This window comes from Spea bombifrons, chromosome 1 (genome assembly GCF_027358695.1).
Source record: "Spea bombifrons isolate aSpeBom1 chromosome 1, aSpeBom1.2.pri, whole genome shotgun sequence".
Lineage (NCBI taxonomy): Eukaryota > Metazoa > Chordata > Amphibia > Anura > Pelobatidae > Spea > Spea bombifrons.
In genome coordinates this window covers 154,116,615-154,136,816 of record NC_071087.1, presented here as the reverse complement: position 1 = coordinate 154,136,816, position 20,202 = coordinate 154,116,615, and the positions used below count along the sequence as shown (strand labels likewise).

Genomic DNA, 20,202 nt, shown 5'->3' with positions numbered 1-20,202 from the left:
GGTAAAAGTATTGCATAGCTGTGAAACCTGCAAAAGAAAAGCATTTTGTTGCTAAGACCTGCTGGTAATTACTTGATTACATACTGCAGAGGGAGCGATTAAAGACTCTGGGATTTGTGTATTGCACTAACTGTTGGTCTAATGCAAGATGGGAAAAGGACAGCAAAGCGGAAATAAAATGTCCTTTCCATGTTTCACTCGCCAGCCAACATGCAGTGGATATGTGGAACCACTGAAACTGGCACAAGAGGCATATATAAAGTGTGCAGGGTCCTGTGTTGAGGCTCAAGAGTTAAAGGAGCAAATTGAATCCTTAAACTGGCTGCACCAGGGTGAAGTCTCTGATTTGGACATGCAGCTGAAAGCAGTTACACATAAACTAAATGCTGCAGAAACGAAAGTGGGAATGCTACCTATGTCTTGCAATTGTGCTGCACAGGGGGACAAAAGAGACTTTACAATAGCTAGAGACAGTCTTTTACCGGTGGCTCTTCAACTTCAGGAGGAGAAACACAAGTTACAGAAAGAGCTTGTCTACAACAAACAAAAGTATGATGATGCTATCAAACAGAGGGACTGTGAACTTAAGAGACTGACAGAGTTAAATGTTTGCTATGGCAAACTGAGTCATGGTATATGTAACAATGTGGCATGGACTACCAAGCTCAGGAAAGCGGAAGCTATGCCCAGAGATGAGCTGAATCTCTATGTGATTGAGCAGTCAGAGTATGTTGGGAAACAGATCTGCAAGAATAAAAAGCTGACTGATGAGTGTCTGCTAAAAGAACATGAATTAATAAAGGTTAGAAACCAAGCAGCACAATTACAGGAGGAATTGCACCGAACTATTGGCCAGCTTGAGGGAGAAAACCTCACTTTGCAAAATGAAGTGGCTGCTTCTAGAGAAAAGCATTGTGTTGACCTGTCAGCAAAACTGCAAGAGATGCAACAGTTGCAGGAACAAAAGCTGGTGTTTGAAAAACGTCTCGCAGAGGCGTCCCAGAAAGGTAAAGAGGATGCAGAGCGTGTATTCGGGCTCCTTTCTGAGAATAGCAGTGTGAATTTAACACTTGCAGTTGAGCGTCTAGAAAAAGTAAAGCTGCAGGAGACCGTAAAACAACTGCACGATGAAATCCAAGTCTTGTTTAAAGCCAGTAAAGAGAGTGCTGAACTTCATAAGGCTAATTCAACACTAAACGACATGTATTCCCAAGTAAAGGCTGAACTGGAATATTGCAAGGATCAGCTACAGGCCAGAGAAGGCCAGCTAAAGCAAATGGAGGCAAATATGCTTCTAAAAGAGGAGGAGTTAGCATTGGCTATCCGCTCCAGAGATCAGGCTTTAAGGGAAAGAGATACGGTCCAATGTAAGCTGGAAGCAATACTGACTACCACAGAGCGGGACAAGCAAACTTTATTGAGGCAGGTTGCTGATATCCAGGCCGAGAGAGACAAAATGGCAGAGAGTCTGGAGAACGCCAAGACTTCGAATGAAAAGCTGCAACAAGTTGGACTTGAGCTGCAGAAAGAGAATATATCCCTCAGGCATCGACTGGAGGTATCAACCTTCGAGCTGAGTGAGGTGAAAATAACCCTTGAGGAACAAAGGGTTACTGCAGTAGAAAAACATGTACTACTACAACTCCGGTTAGATGAACTGGGTATACAGCTAGCTGAAGAAAGGGAGGCCAAGCTAGCTCTACAGAAACAGATTAAGGTCCAAGAGGAAATGGACCCAGTATCTAAAATGTTACAAATTGTACAAGCAGCAAGTGAGCAGATACCGTACAAAAGAAGCTGTCTGGAGGAAAAGACTGTGATGAAGAATGGCATGGAAAATAACCGTTATGGCCTAAGTGACAGAGGGACTATTCATGGTGCTGGAAGTACGGGCCAACTAGTAGAGCAACATGGCAGTAAGCTGCTCCAGGGAGCAGGTGGTCCCAGTTCCAGTAGAAACTCTACTTCACAGATGGAACCTTCTACAGGCGACAGTAAGGTACACCGTTTACATGCATCTAGGGTAAATGACCATAAACATGGGCTTCGCATCAAATGGAGTGATGGTGAACAAGCTACAGGGAAACAGCTTGAAGATGGTGTGCGCTTGGCTGTATCGTGTAGACCACACAGGGTAGACCTTCTTAATGGGCAAGCTACGATGGTCTTCATTTGTACAGAGAAACGACGTGGCTGTGCAAAGTGTTACCCATTCACTGATCATTGCAGAAACCCAGAAGGGCAGATGGATACAAGGAGAAAGTATCCACTACCGGGCCACATTTATGGTGTGTGGAAAGGAAAGCCCCCTGATGCCAACCTAAGAGGGACGTCATCAGCAGAGCTGCTTAGTCCCATGGTCGCTCAGCCCCATAGTTCTGAGCTGGTGGGGAGGATATGTGACAGTGTGAACCCCAGGGAGATGATTAGCATGGCATCTGAGTACAGCTGCTATGCAGATTATACATATGGGTCCCTGGGGTGGAGCAATTGGAGAGCAGGGTGGGCCAATGCTCCATTCCCCCATTCTGTGGAAACTCCATGCCGGGTTTTCCAGGAGGCAAGAAATCTGCAGGATCCGGTCCGGGATTTCTATGAGGCCGGAGTCAGGCCCAGGTGCTGGGCATTAAAAACCCCTGGAGCCTGATACTCAGGGAGACTGTTGGGGGAAGAGGAAGCTCCCTGCGCTCCCAGGGCAAGGAGAGGCCCTGAACAAGATCATCCCTGAGCCAAGTGAGGCAATACCTGCCTGGACTCTTTTGTGTGCTGTCTGGGGGAGGTTTTCCAGAGCCTGGCGTAGCTGGGTCTGGTTGGGAGGTTGAGATAGTGGGTGATTAGGCTGGTCAGTCTGCACCAGCGTAGTTTAGTTAGAGAGGGCTCCAATTGGGAGCTAGGTTTTTGTTTTATGATTTGGTTTTGGGGTTTAAGCGGTTAAAATAAAGCGCTGTTTTATTAAACACTGGTGTTCCTGACTCTGATTGCCCTAGAGGACTGTGCTTAAGACCCTTAAAAGTGACATGTATGGCCCTCATGCTACAGGGTTTGTCACATAATATATAAGCACACAACTTGTTAAAACAATTCCTTTATCAGTAAAAAGTGTTGGTGTATGCTTACCTCTTATAGAAAGTAATAAAGAGAGCAAATACATCAATCAGCCATAACATTATGACCATCTGCCTAATATTGTGGAGGTCCCCCTTGTGCCCCTAGAACAGCCCTGACCAGCCCTGACCCGTTGAGGCATGGACTCCACTAGTCCTCTGAAGCTTTGCTGTGGTTTCTGGCACCAAGACTTTAGCAGCAGATCCTGTAAGTCCTGTAAGTTGCGAGGTGCGGCCTCCATGGATGCGTTCTGGTGCCGTGTGTTCTCCAGGTAAGCGACCCACCTTTCCATCCACGTGATGTAAAAGAAAACCTGATTCATCAGACCGGCCATCTTCTTCCATTGCTCCGTGGTCCAGTTCTTATGCTCATGTGCCCATTGTAGGTGCTTTAGGCAGGGGACAGGAGTCAGCATGGGCTCCCTGACTGATCTGCGGCTACGCGGCCCCATACACAACAAACTGCGATGCACTGTGTGTTCTGACACCTGGATCAGAACCAGCATTAATTTTTTCAGCAATTTGAGCTACAGCAGCTTGTTTGACCACACGGGCCCAGCCTTCGCCCCCTCCCCCCCCCACACGTGCATCAATGAGCCTCGGCCACCCATGACCCTGTCACCGGTTCACTGCTTTTCCTTCCTTGGACCACTTTTGACCACTGGACTGACCCCTGTAGATTGTGAACACCCCACAAGAGCGGCAGTTTTGGAGATTCTCTGACCCAGTCGTCTCGCCATCCCAGTTTGGCCCTTGTCAAAGTTTCTCAGATCCTTACGCTTGCCCATTTTTCCTTCTTCTAACACATCAACTTTAAGGATGAAATGTTCACTCGCTGCCTAAACCAGTGACAGGTGCCATGATAGCAAATGTCAGTGCTCATAATATTATGGCTGATTGCTGTGGAGTAAATACGTTTCCTTAGATGATGAAACCGAAGATAAGACCATAACCAGGTATGATGAAGAATTAAAAGTGAATTACATAAGCAAGAGCAACCATCAGGCCTGGACTCGCCATCTGGCCCACTGGACAAGTGCTCAGTGGCCAATAAGTCACTCACTTAACTTCCCCAGAGGTTTGGGTTCTTCGGCGTATGGCAGTGTGAAGATATCTCTTATATCTTATACAACATTCCGTTCATAATACTGAGATAAACATTTCTATATGATCAGCATTCATGATCTAGTAGCCTGACTTAGCCAGAGTAATTTCTCTTTGCATAGCAATGTAACAGATGACACATGTTATTTGTGGATCTGCATTTATCTACTTCATATTTCCAATTATAAGTGGGAATAGCGTGCCGCGGCCATGGAGAACGCATAAATGTATTTACTTCTGGGATTTTTTCCCATCACACCAATGTCAATGGAACAAGGGGGGGGTGATTACGTGCTCATTAAACATCTATGGATACAATTAGCAGGGGGATTTTCCATTTTCCACCAATTTAACATCTCTGAATGTCATTAGCGGATTAAAGCATCATTTAAAACACTATGAGTTCAATTAGTCAGAGATTTGCTTCATTAGCCCAATTAAGAAGTCCTACTTAGCACCATATCATTCTGTAATAGTAAGCAGAGATGACTGAGATTATAAATATAATCAAACGAGAAGTATTTAATTTAAAAAAAATTAAATAGATTCTCTTTTTAATTAATTTTATTATCCTAAGTATGTATTGTATTATTATATAGCACCATCATAATGCATTGCACTGTACAATTGGTAAAACATGTTGAGGTTCTGGAATTATAACATATATAACATAGAGTTCCAATCCTCATCTGTAATGACCCATGAAAATAAGCCCCCTTTAGATAACCCCACCTCTTCTTTTTAAAAACCCAACTACTTTCCCTGTAGCCCATTGCGTTTGGGGAAAAAATTCTCCCCCAGAGACCCACTGCTCCCGTTCCCCAAGACCTTTTATGTTTCTTGTGTTTTTTTGTTTTTGTTTTTTTTAAACCCTACCACTTCTCCTAGGGTCCCCATGTTAAAGAATTAGCCTCAGCCTCATGGTACGCGTCTCTAATGAAAACAATGCATAGGCATTCAACTTAGAGACATTGGCGGAGTACAACTCTGTGCGAGAAAATGAGGATACAATAAGCAATCCTCCCAGTTGCTCTAGAGCTCTCCGGCCACAGGGTGCTATGCAACCTCTATAGCTCGCCTATACTTCTAAAGATGTAAAGCACAAAGTACATTAAATAAAAAAATATTCAGAAATACAAGAACATATTATTCTCTCTGTTTCCAGATAATTTCACCAATTTAACACCAACTGCATTTTTAACTTAATTTATATATTTTATATACTGTGAAATCCAATGAAATTTAAGAAGAAGGTGAACTTTATTATGACCAAACTATGGCTCATAGTCTTGTCATAAACAACAACTCTGGTTTGTTTGGATGGCGTCATTTACAAGTGTGCGTATGTGTATTCAATTTTACAACGGGCTGCAAGAATTTATGAGATGTAATTGAGAGGTCGCTAAAGGTTTTAAATTATACTGCAATGTAAACTCGGGAAGGAGTATCTAATCACATCTGGGCCAGTCTTGTAAAGTTATAAAGGGTTTGTTGATATACAAGTTAATGGTAAGGATTAACTTTGTAGAGGATCCGCAGTTAAGGGAGACTCTATAAATATTACAGAGAACTATTGTTTGGCGTAGAGATGGCAGACTATGTCCTTGTGTGTGTAGGGAGGGTAGAGGAGACTACACTGACCCCTTCCAATATTCCAAATGTCCAAAAACTTATACTTTTAGTATAGAAGGGTGTGAAACCTGTGTGACTAGACAAGATTTTTGTATGACGTTGGGATCTATTTACAGGGAAGAGTTTTCCATAGTCTCAACTACCTGATGTATAGTATGATCTATGAAGGTCCAACCACGGCGAGCTTCTGCCAGAGGAGCTTGGTTGGGCTTGTTTAAGGTGTAGTTTCATCAGTGAGATTTCTTCAAGGTGTCTTCACTCTTTAAACTTTAGACTTGTGCACCTGGAACAAATGGAAAATGGATTTTTCCTTTCAGTTCGGATGAAATTTGGAAGGCTTTTTGATTTGGAAACATTGTTGTTCTTCACCATCTCTAACCCTCTCAACTTTTTGCAAATTATGAGAGTTAAAGGGGGGCATGCAAGAGCATGCAAGTACAATGTAAACTCGTATGTCCTCATCTATTACTCGGAAAATTTCCTATTTGTACCCTGTTGAGTCTCCTGTCCTCCACCTTCCAGTGGGTGTCAGCATTGGTGTACTGAGGCATGCGCTGAGCTCCATTACACCCCATCTGCTGGCAGGGGAGAGCCCAGGCTGGAGGAGATGCCCCTGCCGCTGCGAAAGTCATGATGTACTGTTACATCCTGAGAGGCATCTTGTTTTAGCTTTTATGGAGCTACCTCTGCATCAGTAGGGCTGAGAGGAGGTTAAACCTGCATGATCTCTCATACATGTTCATTTCATGCATGTGAGTGTATGCAATTTTTATTTTATTTTTTGCGAGTGGTAATGTGATTTGGCTTTATTGAATTTGCGATCTGGCCTACTGGAAACTTGCAAACATTTTAGAGGAAAAGAGAGTAGTTCCAAGAAATATAATCTTTCTAAATAAATCCCATATTAAATCCAGGTCAGCTTTGATTCTCCACAACTGAACCACTCCAACTAACCACCTGAAATGATGTAAGTGGCAATTTGCAGTTATGCATTCTACTTTTTAATAGAATCCCACTTCAATGGTATTGACAATTGTGCTTTCAAAACAAGAAAACATTCCACAAGTATTGTCGAAAATATACAATTTACAATTTGAACATCCTTGTCATTTTCATATCAGAAAATACACACAGAAGGTATGCTTAAATTAAAAGGTCTCAATCTAGAGATTGTTTGTTTTGGGCACAAATAAGGCACTAAAGCCCCATTTTTTTAATGTATACATTTGTGTGTTTGGATTTAGGGACATTGTTAAAAATCATGACTTTGCAAGGCCCAGTAAATTGGGATTTAGTGCACTGATATCATGTCCCTGTTTTTACATTTTTAAGCCTATTTAAGTGGCAAAAGCTAAAAATCTTTTAATGCATCTAGCGAATAAGCTATTATTTCTAGATCTCCTATTTCATGGGCAGACACTCCGACTCCTTAGTATACTGCCTGTGATAAACAATAGAATGTCTTGGTCTTAATCACCCAGTCGACACCCACCCGTGTCGTCTGACTAATATGAAAGTCTATGGCAGAACCGCCGTAAAGAATCAGCTCAATTGGGTAATAAACAAACAAATAAACAGATAAAAAAGATAAAGCCATTTTTTTGTCAATGCCGACCTACGTTACTGTACGCAGATTTTATGCTCAAGGAGAAAAATATTTTCAGTTTTCTCCCCCATGGTAATATTTCTCAGCGTTCAGTCTTCTGGTGACCGATGATGTGTTAACATGGACCTAACTCTCATGACTATAAGCCATCTTTCCGCCCCCACCATGCCGTCTTGCATACTTGTGCAATGTGGTTGAATGCAAATATCCAATAGTGCATAATTTTGAATTTCCTCAAAATTGTATTTCATTTACTGCCCCCCCCCCAATTTTCCTTGGAGATTTTCACACCCTCACAAGGTCCAGTGAGTGGAGGTGACTACATGGACATGGTATTTACTAATAACATTGGGAATTATGCAGAAAAAGAGGTTCAGGCCCAAAGCTGTAACGCTGATCGTATCACCATAGCAGCCAATGCAATAGTACAAATAGAAGGCCCAGTTCATTGGTTGTTATGGTGATAACACCACTTTTTAAGCTTTGCACTAGAATCGCTTTTAATGCAAACGCACATCGTCTTATCTTCCCAGAATTTGAAGATTTATGTGTGTTAATATACTGCATAAACTCCCAAATTTGATCATTTTCTCCCCTAACCCACTGTATGATTTCACTCTCTTACAAGGCATGTGTTCTTGTGCCTAGGTGGTGCTCTGGCATGGTTGATGGCCTATGTACTGGTATGAGATCATGGTTAGACATTCGGAGATCATATAATATCTGTAGCAGTTTTCCAGTTGGTTTTAATAATTACTTGGAGATGCTGTAATGAATGTTAGTTGATCTCATGTAGACATTAAATGATCATTAAACAGTGCTGCGGCAAATCGTGGTAATCCATGAATTTACTCAGAATTTACTCAGAACAGTCCTTTATGACACGGGCACAGTGCAATGTTGATATCCTATGATGTAATAGTTGGCATCATATTAAGCTAACTGTTGGGATCTGAATAGTCAGAAGACACTTTTCCTGCTCCAAGGCTTTTATCATCAACACAATGGCCAGTCGCAGCAGCAGAAGTCACGGCCATAGACAACGCAGACGATCACCAACACATCAGAGAAGGAACAGGAGGCACAGAACCCACAGAAGAGGTACTTATCCCACCAGTTCTCAGTGTGGCTTCTTAACTGGATTGGAGTGCAGACTCCTAGCATGAATTGCAGTTGTTTTTTTATCTCATTAACTCATTGAGTGTGAGTAGGCGTATAAAATTTCATTATACTGAGTACAATGACCAAATTTGTGAATCCTAATCTTTATTCATTTTCTCAATAATACTGACTTTCAAACGGTATAAGGAAGCGGGTCTGATCCACTCATATTTATCAATTAAGGGCTTTCTTTTTTCTTTTCAGGCCGGCGTGTTCGCCATTACTACTACTACAGAATCGTGGCTTAGACCAGAGAGACCCGACCCGTTCCGGCTTCCATCAACTTCTGATACAGCTAGATGATTCCAAATGAGTAACAGCACAAGAAGAAAGCGTTGTCTCTGTGGATAAACGTTAACAAAAATCCCAAAGCAGGAAATGTAACCGAATAAAACCTCGCAGATCGCATTGTTATTTATTTTATTGACACGTTATAATTATGTTAATGAATTTTTTTTATATGATTTCACAGATTTATCATAATATTGCATCGTTACATCCCTATGGTGTATGTTGTAAACATGTACGTAGGCCTTTCGTGTCCCTTAGCTCATGTATAGTTAAATTCATCACATGTGTAAGAGGCGGGGGGCTCTAGATCTTGTCGCTCGGGCCCCTTAAAACCTAGACCTGGCCCTGCCACCACAAATACTACTGCAGAAGTCTAAACTTGGCCGGGATCTTACCGTCAAGAACAAGACTCTGTTTGTCTAATGTAAACAGGCGCGCTTGCCAATATGGAGAGCCGATACAGAACACAAAATGCGTAACTCTTTCCCTGCTGGAAGATCTAGCAGTTAGTTCATATATTAAGTCTAACCTTAGTAACTCATCGCAATTGAAAACATTAAAAAAGGGCAAATGGGTATTTTTTGTTTGCTTTGTGTTCTTCTTTATCACAATTCTCAAAAAAATAGTTATTTTTAAAATCTGATCATCGGGTTAGTATAATAGTATTCGGGATCATATTCCACTTCCCAGAGTAGACGGTTCCGTTGGCATACGGCAAATATGAATAGTTTGGGTAAATACGAAAACTAGGCAAGAGTTTGGCTATTGCAGTTTAATGCAAAAAAAAATGGACAATAACGTGTTAGTTGTGCAGACTTTAATGTGTAATAAGTATGGAGAGTGTCTAAAGAAAGGCTATTTAAATGGTCCATGGTTTACATAATAAATAATGGTTAATAAAACTGGAATGGGGCATAAAATGGAAGCATTTAACCCCTTAAGGACAATGGGCGGTCCCTAAAGCCATTGAAAACAATGCATTTGGAGCCAGTACATGTAGGGGCTTTGTCATTAAGGGGTTAAATACTAAAAGAGAAACAATTAGGTAAAACATTAAAGAATATTTCAAATGAGGATACAGGCTAGATCCAAAAAGAAACATAGTACGCATAGCGATCTAAGTCTTAGGAGGACGTTCTAGCCATTATATTCAGCTTAATGCATAAGATAAATGTGTCTTCTTTAACCCCTTAATGACCGAGCCCGTACATGTACGGGCTTCAAATGCATTGTTTTCAATGGGTTTAGGGACCGCCCATTGTCCTTAAGGGGTTAAAACAAGGATTTAGGAGAACCGCATTACCCCCCCCCAATCTACATAGAATTTGCTGCTTTACTCTAGAATAATAATTTAAAGTCCACCCATGAATTCTGTATTCTAGAATAGGCAATCGGAAGAATTTACATTGGACCATAATGAATGGGGAAAAGTATAAGTCTATAAGTGTGTAAGTGTGACAGTAAGCATACATCCCCGGTTTATAAATAATTCTACTTTTTATCACTTGTACTTCGAGATGGAGCCCCTAGAAACCCCCAGCCTTCCCTAATTAACCGGATTAATTAATCAAATTCAATTAACTAGATCGCTTGTCTGTCTGCAAAACTGAAAAGTGCCTTGATTGCTCCATGGTCACAACAACAAAGGGTTACCCAAAGGGAAACATTGCTTTTGAAACGTACCTCTCACAGGCAGCCTAGGGGCGAGCTGGCAAGGGGGCAATTTCTAATTTAGAGATTTGGGGCAACATTACATCCATACATGATCCTTTATGTGCTCCTTTTATGAGCTTCCTCTGTAGTTCCTTTTTGTAAGTGCATTTTGGGCCGGACTGGACATTACATACTTAGAGTATTCACAGATGGATGCTACTGCTGGAATTAAAGTAGGTCGGCTACCAACGGTTTCATTTTCATTTCTTTGTTTTATAAAGTAACGGTTCATTTTGCTAAAAAACTCCCTGTTTAAATGATTACGTGAACGCTTATCCAATTAGCGGAAATTGTTTTCTTTTCTGTTACTTTCCTTACAAGGTTACAGGAACTATTTCAATTAACGAGCAGATTGGGTTTACTGTAAATAATAAATAGAAAATTGTCAGGGAACTGGCTGTACCTGAATTATAACTTCCTGGCGGAAAGTAAACCGGATGATTTTATGTCGTCTGCTGGATCCGCTGGGGTCTCCGGCCTATAAGACCCTAGTAATCAGTGAAGGGTCTCTTTTGGAAGACCCCTTACTGTTATGACAATTCCAACCAAGCTTTACGTAATCCTCAGCTTCAACATAGGATTAGACGGCAAATAAGAACAATTTGGCCCATCTACTCTGCCCGTTTTTTATAATGTAAACACTCAGACCTTACTCAGTCGTTGGTCTTGTCTTAGATCCAGAAGCCATGTGTCTATCCCATGCAGGTTTAAATTCTGTCACTATATTAACCTCCACCACTTCTGATGGGAGGCTGTTCCACCCATCTACTACCCTCGCAGTAAAGTAAAACTTGCTTACATTACATCCTGACCCTCTAGTTTTACATTATGACCACTTGTTCCAATGTCACAATCACCCCCAAAAATATATGGAAGCTATGAAGGTGACCTTGACTAATAAACACATATAATTCTTAATTCAGTGACATATAACTAAGCATAAGAATAGCCTAGCGGCTTTTTTTTGTTGTTGTTGTTGTTACAGTCCACGTGTTGGCATTAAAAAAAGGAATTGTCACTGATATATTTTTTTGCCCGTTGGCCAGATGCAGATTTTTACTTAAGCTTTCTACGGCTCGTTAAATTTATTATTTATTGTAGACAAAGTTTTTATAAGGTCTAAAATGTAACTGTATATGTATATATATATATATATATATATATATACCATATATACGCTTTATTTGCTCCAATATACTTTTCTATTGATTTCAGTGAAGCTTGTTTAACCAGCCACTGTCTAGATCGCTATTTTGGCTTTTAGTCTGGGAGTTGAACCACAAACTGGGTATTTATAACAGCTGATAACAGCAATTAAGTTTGGGAAAGGTCACCTAATTGAGCCCAAGACCTTCTCTAAGTGCCTTTGTAGTTCTAGAATACTTCTGCCATTCCGGACAAAGGAGAAGGGGATATATTTTCTAAATCCCTACCAAACAGGTTTGAGTTACAGGTGCGATCCATTGAAAGACGGCTTCAGGTGCAAATGAATCCAAGCAGCCGTCATAAAACAGATATTGGCGACGTGGACAATAAAAAGACCCTGTTATTGTATGAAAGGCAGTATGTGAAGGCCGGGGTGTCACGTAGTGCAAATGAAACTGCACCCAACCCAACAGTCACATATTGTCACCTATCCATTCGAGCTTCTAAAGATCCTTCTCAGCTAATATTTTACTGGCAGGCATGGAAATCTATGCAGCCATTAGTTGTTACCGCGAGGCCTTGACAGAAAAGCAAGTTTTGTCCATTAAAATAACATGAAATGGCTCAGAAATCCAGCGCAGACAGGGTTAACGTTGTAAATGACTATTGTAGCTGGAAATGGTTGATTTTTAAAGAAGTCTTCATAGGCATGCAGAGGCCCTTTATCACTCCCATCACTCCTGTGTTCCAGTGGCCCTTTATCACTCCCATCACTCCTGTGTTCCAGTGGCCCTTTATCACTCCCATCACTCCTGTGTTCCAACGGCCTTTTATCACTCCCATCACTCCTGTGTTCCAAAGGCCCTTTATCACTCCCATCACTCCTGTGTTCCAGTGGCCCTTTATCACTCCCATCACTCCTGTGTTCCAAAGGCCCTTTATCACTCCCATTACTCCTGTGTTCCAATGGCCCTTTATCACTCCCATCACTCCTGTGTTCCAACGGCCCTTTATCACGCCCATCACTCCTGACACTGACATTACATACTAGTGATGGCTTCTGATCAACCAGTATCACTCACCAAAGAGAGTGTATAATTGTATGGGATTTTTAGACAGGGCCAAAACTATTTAGGTGATGAACTACTAGATAACTACTTTTGGATAAGGTATCCAGAACAATACCAGCCTTTATTTATCTACATAAACTAATTTATTCACACTTTACTGCTGTTTGTACACACATTATGGGGTTTGTATCGCTGTGATCCACCCATGTACACAATTACAGGGCAGTGTGTTAGCGAAGGCGACTCGGGTCCCAAAGACAGACTGTCGCTTCTAAAGAGGGACAACCAGGAGCTCAGGGAAGCCAAGTGTGATCAACCTCTGGCTGTTACAGTAACAACAGCTAATAAGGGACATTTATAACTATATATCTATGCCTGAGTGAGAAGCCCAATGAAAAAATATGTTTTCTCCTTGAGCATAAACCCCAGCGCTGTATACAGTAATAACCTCCCAGCGCTGTATACAGTAATATAACCCCCAGTGCTGTATACATTAATAACCTCCCAGCGCTGTATACAGTAATAACCCCCAGGGTTGTGTACAGAAATAATCCCCAGCACTGTATACAGTAATAACTCCCAGTGCTGTATGCAGTAATAAACCCCAGCGCTGTATACAGTAATAATAACCCCCAGCGTTGTATACAGAAATAATCCCCAGTGCTGTATACAGTAATAAACCCCCAGTGCTGTATACAGTAATAACCCCCCAGCGCTGTATACAGTAATAACCCCCCAGCGCTGTATACAGTAATAACTCCCGGTGACAAAAACCTGGTTTTATCTCATTTTGTTCTAATAAACTCCCTTTATCTGCAGACATTAAGATCTAGCCATTCTACTCTTTACAACAGGCAGCATGATAAGGAGTCGGGGTGTGTGTGTGTCTAGTAGATGGCTGATATACAGATACCTGAAAATATTTTATTAAGGAGAAAGTAGAACTGGTTTAAAAAACAAAACAGAATATTTTTTTATTCAAAATAAGACATTGGAGTTACCCTTTGATAGAATGTGTGTGAATTCCAGGGGTGTTGAGGTGAATGAGCGCCGCAATATCTGGTGGTTTTATAACAAGTCAAGTGGTTTTCACCTTTCCACATTCATCTAGTTCAGCTGCCGCCCCCCGGATTGGCTGCACTTGGTACTGGAGATCCGTGCAATGCACTAGCGTGGACCAAACCATTAGTAAGTTACGGGGTGTACAAGGACGCCTGCCCAGGGAATGGCCACTCCTAGCCGGTGACAGTGGCACTGAGCGTGTGTGCAGCTATTGTACGGGACAGCGGCTGCCCGCGCTGAGCACTAGGTGGCGGTAATGAGCCTCCAGTCCCGATTCAAACTGCCTGCGAACAAAAGAGGGAAAAGAAAAGTACAAAGATCGGGAGCCGGAGGGTCGGAGAGGAGATCAAAAGCCGGCAAGCAGCGGAGAGAGCAGAAGCAGCGGGGTATCCGGAGGGGTATTACTGCCCGGGGCTGCAGTCTGCCCTCCTGTCATGTGCCCGGAATTGGAGGCTTCTGCAAGCAGCACTCCCAGCCAGGACTAGCAGGAGGCGAGCACTCGTATGGGGTGAGAGGCGGACTGTGTGGCATTGTAGTTGTTGTGTAGGATCGGTGTCTGTGTTGTGTGCGCTGAGGGTGGGAGTCGGTGTGTCGGTCGCCCCCCTTTAGGACGGGGACTTGGTGGGGTCCCATTTTTCTGGTGCAGGGCAATGCAAGGTAAGGGCAGGTCTGCGATCTCCGCCGCGGCCATATGGCTGCACAGCGGGGGTGCTTCTGGGGCGAGCTGCCCGTATTTCAGGGAACTAGTAGCGCTGGGCAACCTGCAGACTTTCTGCTACCCCCACTACCCACAGCCAGCGCTTCACAGTAAGAAGCTCCCGGAATGTTCAGGGGTCTACAACCTCATCCACACTCAAGCTGTCGGAATACAACCCCTATTACCCTCGGCCACCCTTACAAAGTCTCAGGGTGGCTCATTCCCCAGGTTCCTCCCCTCCCTCCGCTGTTGTTATAGTCCAGCTCCCATCACTCTTAACCAGCCTTATAAAGTCACAATGTAGATCACCCCTGCACTGTGGTTGGAGTATAGCTCCTATCGCTCTGAGCCAGTGTTTGCCCTGACTGCCCAAGCTTGGGACAGAGCTGGACAGAATTTTAGCTGTAGCCGGATTATACTTCCCATCACGGGGGCATTAGATTCTTAACGTTGTTAAAAGGCGATGGTTGGGGCAGATGCTGCAGAACCTCTTTGAGCTGTCACTGCTGATGTTCTGTGGCATGTAATAGAAATGCCCTGCTAACCTTCCCTTTAGGGTTAGGATGTGCCTGATAGGAGTAGTTGTCGTTATGTCACACTGTTGTTAAATTGCACCTTGTATTGTCGCCGCTTGTACAAAAGCAATACAGGAAAGAACATCATTTTTTTTTTAACACGTTTTCGGTAATTGTGTAAAATCTCCCATTATATACATTAACAGCCAAAGTACAGGAGGGAAGTTTATTTAAAAGGCGGAGAGATGTTAGAACAAGAGGTCATAATCTAAAACTACAGGGTCAGAGGTTAGATTTAATGTAAGGAAGTTTGACTTTACTGAAAGGGTGGTAGATAAGTGGAACAGCCTCCCAGCAGAAGTGGGAATTTAAACATTCATGGGATAGAAATGTGGCTATTTTTTGCATGTACTGGAATTGTACAAACAGCGGGGTTGGCATATACCGGTATATATAATTTATAGGTGTGTTTGGGCAATAAATTCTTTCTAAGAACTTTGTATTGTGCGAAGATCGAAATACCAACACAAGGCTGTGACTGCTCAGCTGTTCATGAACGGCAACTCCCATCATCCTCCACTGGCAGAAAGCGGATTGTGAGAATGATGGTTTATTTACAGTCAGGCAGCTGGAGATTTTCAGTCCTTTATTGAAATGACTTCTCGTTTCACAGAAAGTCTGACGGGACGGGGAAGGGAATCGGAGAGAAGGAATGCAGCGTGGGGCAAATCCTGAATAAGGGAGTGGGAAGAGGTAATGAATGGTAGAAGAGAGAGGCGCAGATTCTGGAGGGTATGGGGAGCCGGTGGAGCGATTGAGGGAATTGGGGAGATGTTTTTCAGGTGAAGGCGCAGGATTTGGTGAGGGACTGGATGTGAGAGAAGAAGAAGAGAGCAAGTGTGACACCAGGTGTGAGCTTGGTCAGTTGGTTGGATGGTGGAGTTGTGAAAGAGATGTCAGGAATTGTGGACAGAGGGGACAGTGGAATAACCATAAGCTCAAGTCTTGGAGATGTTGAGCTTCAGGTCATGCGCCGCCATCCGTGATGCACTTGCAGATGTAGGGGTTCGTTGGCTGACAGAGGTAGCGGCTGATTGCACAGAATAGATTCTTTCTGTGATGGATCTCACCTGGTCCTTTGGGACTCCGTGTGTGAGAAGGGTCCTACGACAACATGGAAAGTTCCTGCAGTGGAAGCTCGCTTACTTACTCTCCGAGGCCAAGGAACTTTACCGTCTTGGTGTCTCTCGAGGAGGAGGCTGCCTTGTAGGACGTCTTTTGACCCAGTTTAGAGACGAGCGACCGAAGCCTGTCATTATCTCCTCCACATGTGGATCTGGTATGCAGCTGTGAGTGATAATCGAGGTGGAACTCGGTCACACTCCCTGAAACATGACTCTTGGGTCACTGACTTCATTTTCGAGCAGCTTATCCCCGAGGACTAGCAAACGAGCCATTGGTCCAACCCTCTGCCTGTAAGATTTCCAGAAGGGGTTAAAGAGAAGTGGCCATCAAAGAGTTCCCCATCTGCTCAATCACATCTCCGTGACTACATTTCCATGTGACAGAGGGCGACGCAGGGCGATCAATACATTATTATTAGCTGTGAAGGTAATGGGTGCCCCTGACGTGATCCACTATACAGCACAACTTAATTCACCGGGCCTTAATGAACAAGCAGATACATTGTAATAATATTGGTGATAATGTATTTAGAATAAATATTTATTCCGCTATATAAAATCTAGAACCTGCTGGGTGCGGATTTATGTTCTGTGTCATTATGCTGAGTAAAAGTTTTAAGGGGTGCCGTTTCTGTGATCGCAGCGCCTCGTTGCTCGTATAAGTAGATCGGTCACTGCTCGCACGCTTCACACGGTAGCATAGAGTTTAGCTGAAGGTTTTGTGAACTGGTCCAGTGTGGGGTCGGGTACATGTTACTGGGACAGCCCAGCTGCTCGTAATGCAGACCCGCCAATGAAGAATGCGCGTGAACGCTGGAAGAACTATAGATCGATAAATGGATGGATAGATAGAAACATAGATCGATAAATGGATGGATAGATAATAGATAGGGTAGATAGATGGATAGATAGATAAATGGATAGACAGATGGATGATAGATAGATAGACAGATAGATAGATAGACAGATGGATAAATGGATAGACAGATGGGTGGATAGATAATACATGGATGGATAGATAGATAAATAAATGGATGAATAGATAATAGATAGGGTAGATAGATGGATAGATAAATGGATGGATAGGTAGATAAATGGATAGACAGATGGATAGATAGATAAATGGATGGACAGATGGATGATGGATAGACAGATAGATAAATGGATGGACAGATGGATGATGGATGGATAGATAATACATGGATGGATAGATAGATAAATAAATGGATGAATAGATAATAGATAGGGTAGATAGATGGATAGATAAATGGATGGATAGGTAGATAAATGGATAGACAGATGGATAGATAGATAAATGGATGGACAGATGGATGATGGATAGACAGATAGATAAATGGATGGACAGATGGATGATGGATGGATAGATAATACATGGATGGATAGATAGATAAATAAATGGATGAATAGATAATAGATAGGGTAGGTAGATAGATGGATAGATAAATGGATGGATAGATAGATAAATGGATAGACAGATGGATGATGGATAGATAGATAGACAGATGGATAAATGGATAGACAGATGGATGATGGATAGATAGATAGACAGATAGATAAATGGATGGACAGATGGATGATGGATGGATAGATAATACATGGATGGATAGATAGATAAATAAATGGATGAATAGATAATAGATGGTTAGATAGATGACAGATGGATATATAAATAGATAGATAGATAGATAGATAGATAGATAGATAGATAGATAGATAAATAAAGGCTGTTGAGCATGACAGAAGGGAAAGAAGAAAGTTAGACTCACTGAATAGATCCCCGTGTATTTGCATTCTGTAAAACGCACGGGATTCCGGGCAAATATCATTTGAATGATCAAATAATCCTAGACCTTACCTCGCAATATATAGCTGCTTGAATATGATATGCTATTGTGGTCTGGCTCAACACAAGCTGATGTTTGTTTTTGTTTTTTTTACAAACATGCCATTTTTGGAAATAAATGGAATGACGAAAGGGATAATGCTACCAAATATTTAATTACTGAAAACGGAAACCTTTTTTGTTGTTGTTAAAGGGCAGCGGCGGTAGAATCCGCCCGGAGATGCGGTGCTCCGGATCACGTGTGCTTTTGGGTTTTTTCCAGGTGTATTTTTGGTGATGATGATTGGTGAAGCTGAAATGTCCGCAGTATTTGTGGATTATAAATACGGATTAGTGCTGCGTGTGTCATTCTGACTCAGTACAGCAGCTTCTCCCAGTAACGTAATATTCTCAACAGAAGGCCAAGCCCTGCGCTCCAGATGTCTTCCTGCGGTCGAATGGGGGAAATGACCCCAATTCTAATTTTTAACCCTTTAAGTGCTAGCGGCAGTGATGTAGGTCTAAGGCGACGGGTCCGGTGGGGGTGGGGTGGTAGCCACACCTGGGAACAGAGAGTCTCCGGGTCATCACAAGACCACTACTTGTAAAAACGTGGCTCTGTAGGAGGAGCATAGACATTAAATAGGTGGTGCCTGGGAAGAAAGTGGGCAGGAACTAGGTGGAGTCTGGTCAAAACCAGCAGGGCATCTGTAAGAGTGGGCGGTGCTTCAATAAAGTCCCCCCCCCTTTTGCGCAGGGGCAGTTGAAAGCATGCTGTCGTCACGGAGACACTGCAGGCTGGAATATCCTATTCATATATAGTTGCTTCACTTCCTGAGACTGTAGATTCTTTTGATGACATCATGTTGTGTAGTTAGATCATTTCCATTAATAATGGGAAGGAAATCATACGTTGTTTAGTAGAGAAACAAACTTGTGGCTTTCCTCGAGGAGATCTCAGGGTTTCTGTATATGTTTGTCAGTAGCGGCCCTTAACGCTTTTATACACAACCTGGACTTACTGTTTGTCTCCGTGAAAACAGCGCAGATGTTGCAGTGAAATCTATGGAAGACAAATGACAGGACTTGTTTTGTTAACAAGGTCTTAAGTGTTTAAGAAGATAGGAAATGGCTGAAATAACCATGACACCTGGCCATAGATTATCCCGTCGGGCCACAGGGCCGTGTGTGTTTTTAATGGCAGGATCTATCGGGGTTGTTTTCTCAGGCAACTGGGGGAGGGGGGTCGGTGGCATGAAAATATATGAAAAGGAATATATATATATATATATATATATATATATACACCAAGGGGGAACTCAGAGTCGCGGGGGCGGTGTTGTGGCGCGCCCCACTCCCCACCCACTTCCCCTCCAAAAATGGAGTGTCCGGCGATGTCATTAGGACCGCCCACCAACGTCAGTGGAACCTTCTACCCGCATCCCGCAAGGGGGGGCTCTGGGTAGTCAGAGAGTTCCCAGGTATGGAGATCAGAGGATCTCCCCAACTGCCCACAAAAGGAGCACAGAGGGGCATTTCTTGTAAGACATGGGGAACCATGCCTGAAAATCGGGCAACAACAGTACAGTAGGAAGGTATGGCGATGAAGAGGAAGAGCGTAGATTTAGCGTTAACTCAGGGCTTCAGTGAAGAAAATATAACTTGAAAAACATATGTTGATGTTGCGGCCCCTTTAAAGCCTCTTCCAGGTGCTGGACCCCATTAAGGAGTTCAAACGAATACTATCAATTATCAACTTATTTTTTCTAATGAGTAAAGCACAAAGGAGCGGCCATAATCATACCTACCCCACCGGAGCCCTCCGTCTGCGCATACCTGGGAACTCTCCGGGTCTGGTTCCCTGGGTCAACACCTGAATCCTCAGTCCTGCTCCTCGCCCATTTCCCCTTTTAATTCTGGTGTCAGCGGGAACACCCCCAACGTCAGTGGTACTGCCCTCTGATGTCAGTGGTACCGCCCTCTGATGTCAGTAGGCAGTGCTTGTCGTGTCATGCAAGGGTAGGCTCTGTGTAGCTGGAGCCCAGAAGTTCCCAGGTATGCCTCTTCGTGATGT

The 20,202-nt window shown here is 42.9% G+C and overlaps 1 protein-coding gene across 2 annotated transcripts in view; it reads left to right on the top strand.

The window, feature by feature from the left end:
• Positions 1-14,195: 14,195 nt before the first annotated feature.
• Positions 14,196-20,202, top strand: part of RAI14 (retinoic acid induced 14) — a 57,218-nt gene continuing 51,211 nt past the window's right edge. The window contains exon 1 of one of the 2 annotated variants that reach the window (XM_053448136.1): positions 14,196-14,397. The gene's annotated coding sequence lies outside the window, so the exon portion shown is untranslated. The remainder of the gene's footprint in view (positions 14,398-20,202) is intronic. The other variant, XM_053448137.1, reaches the window with a different exon arrangement.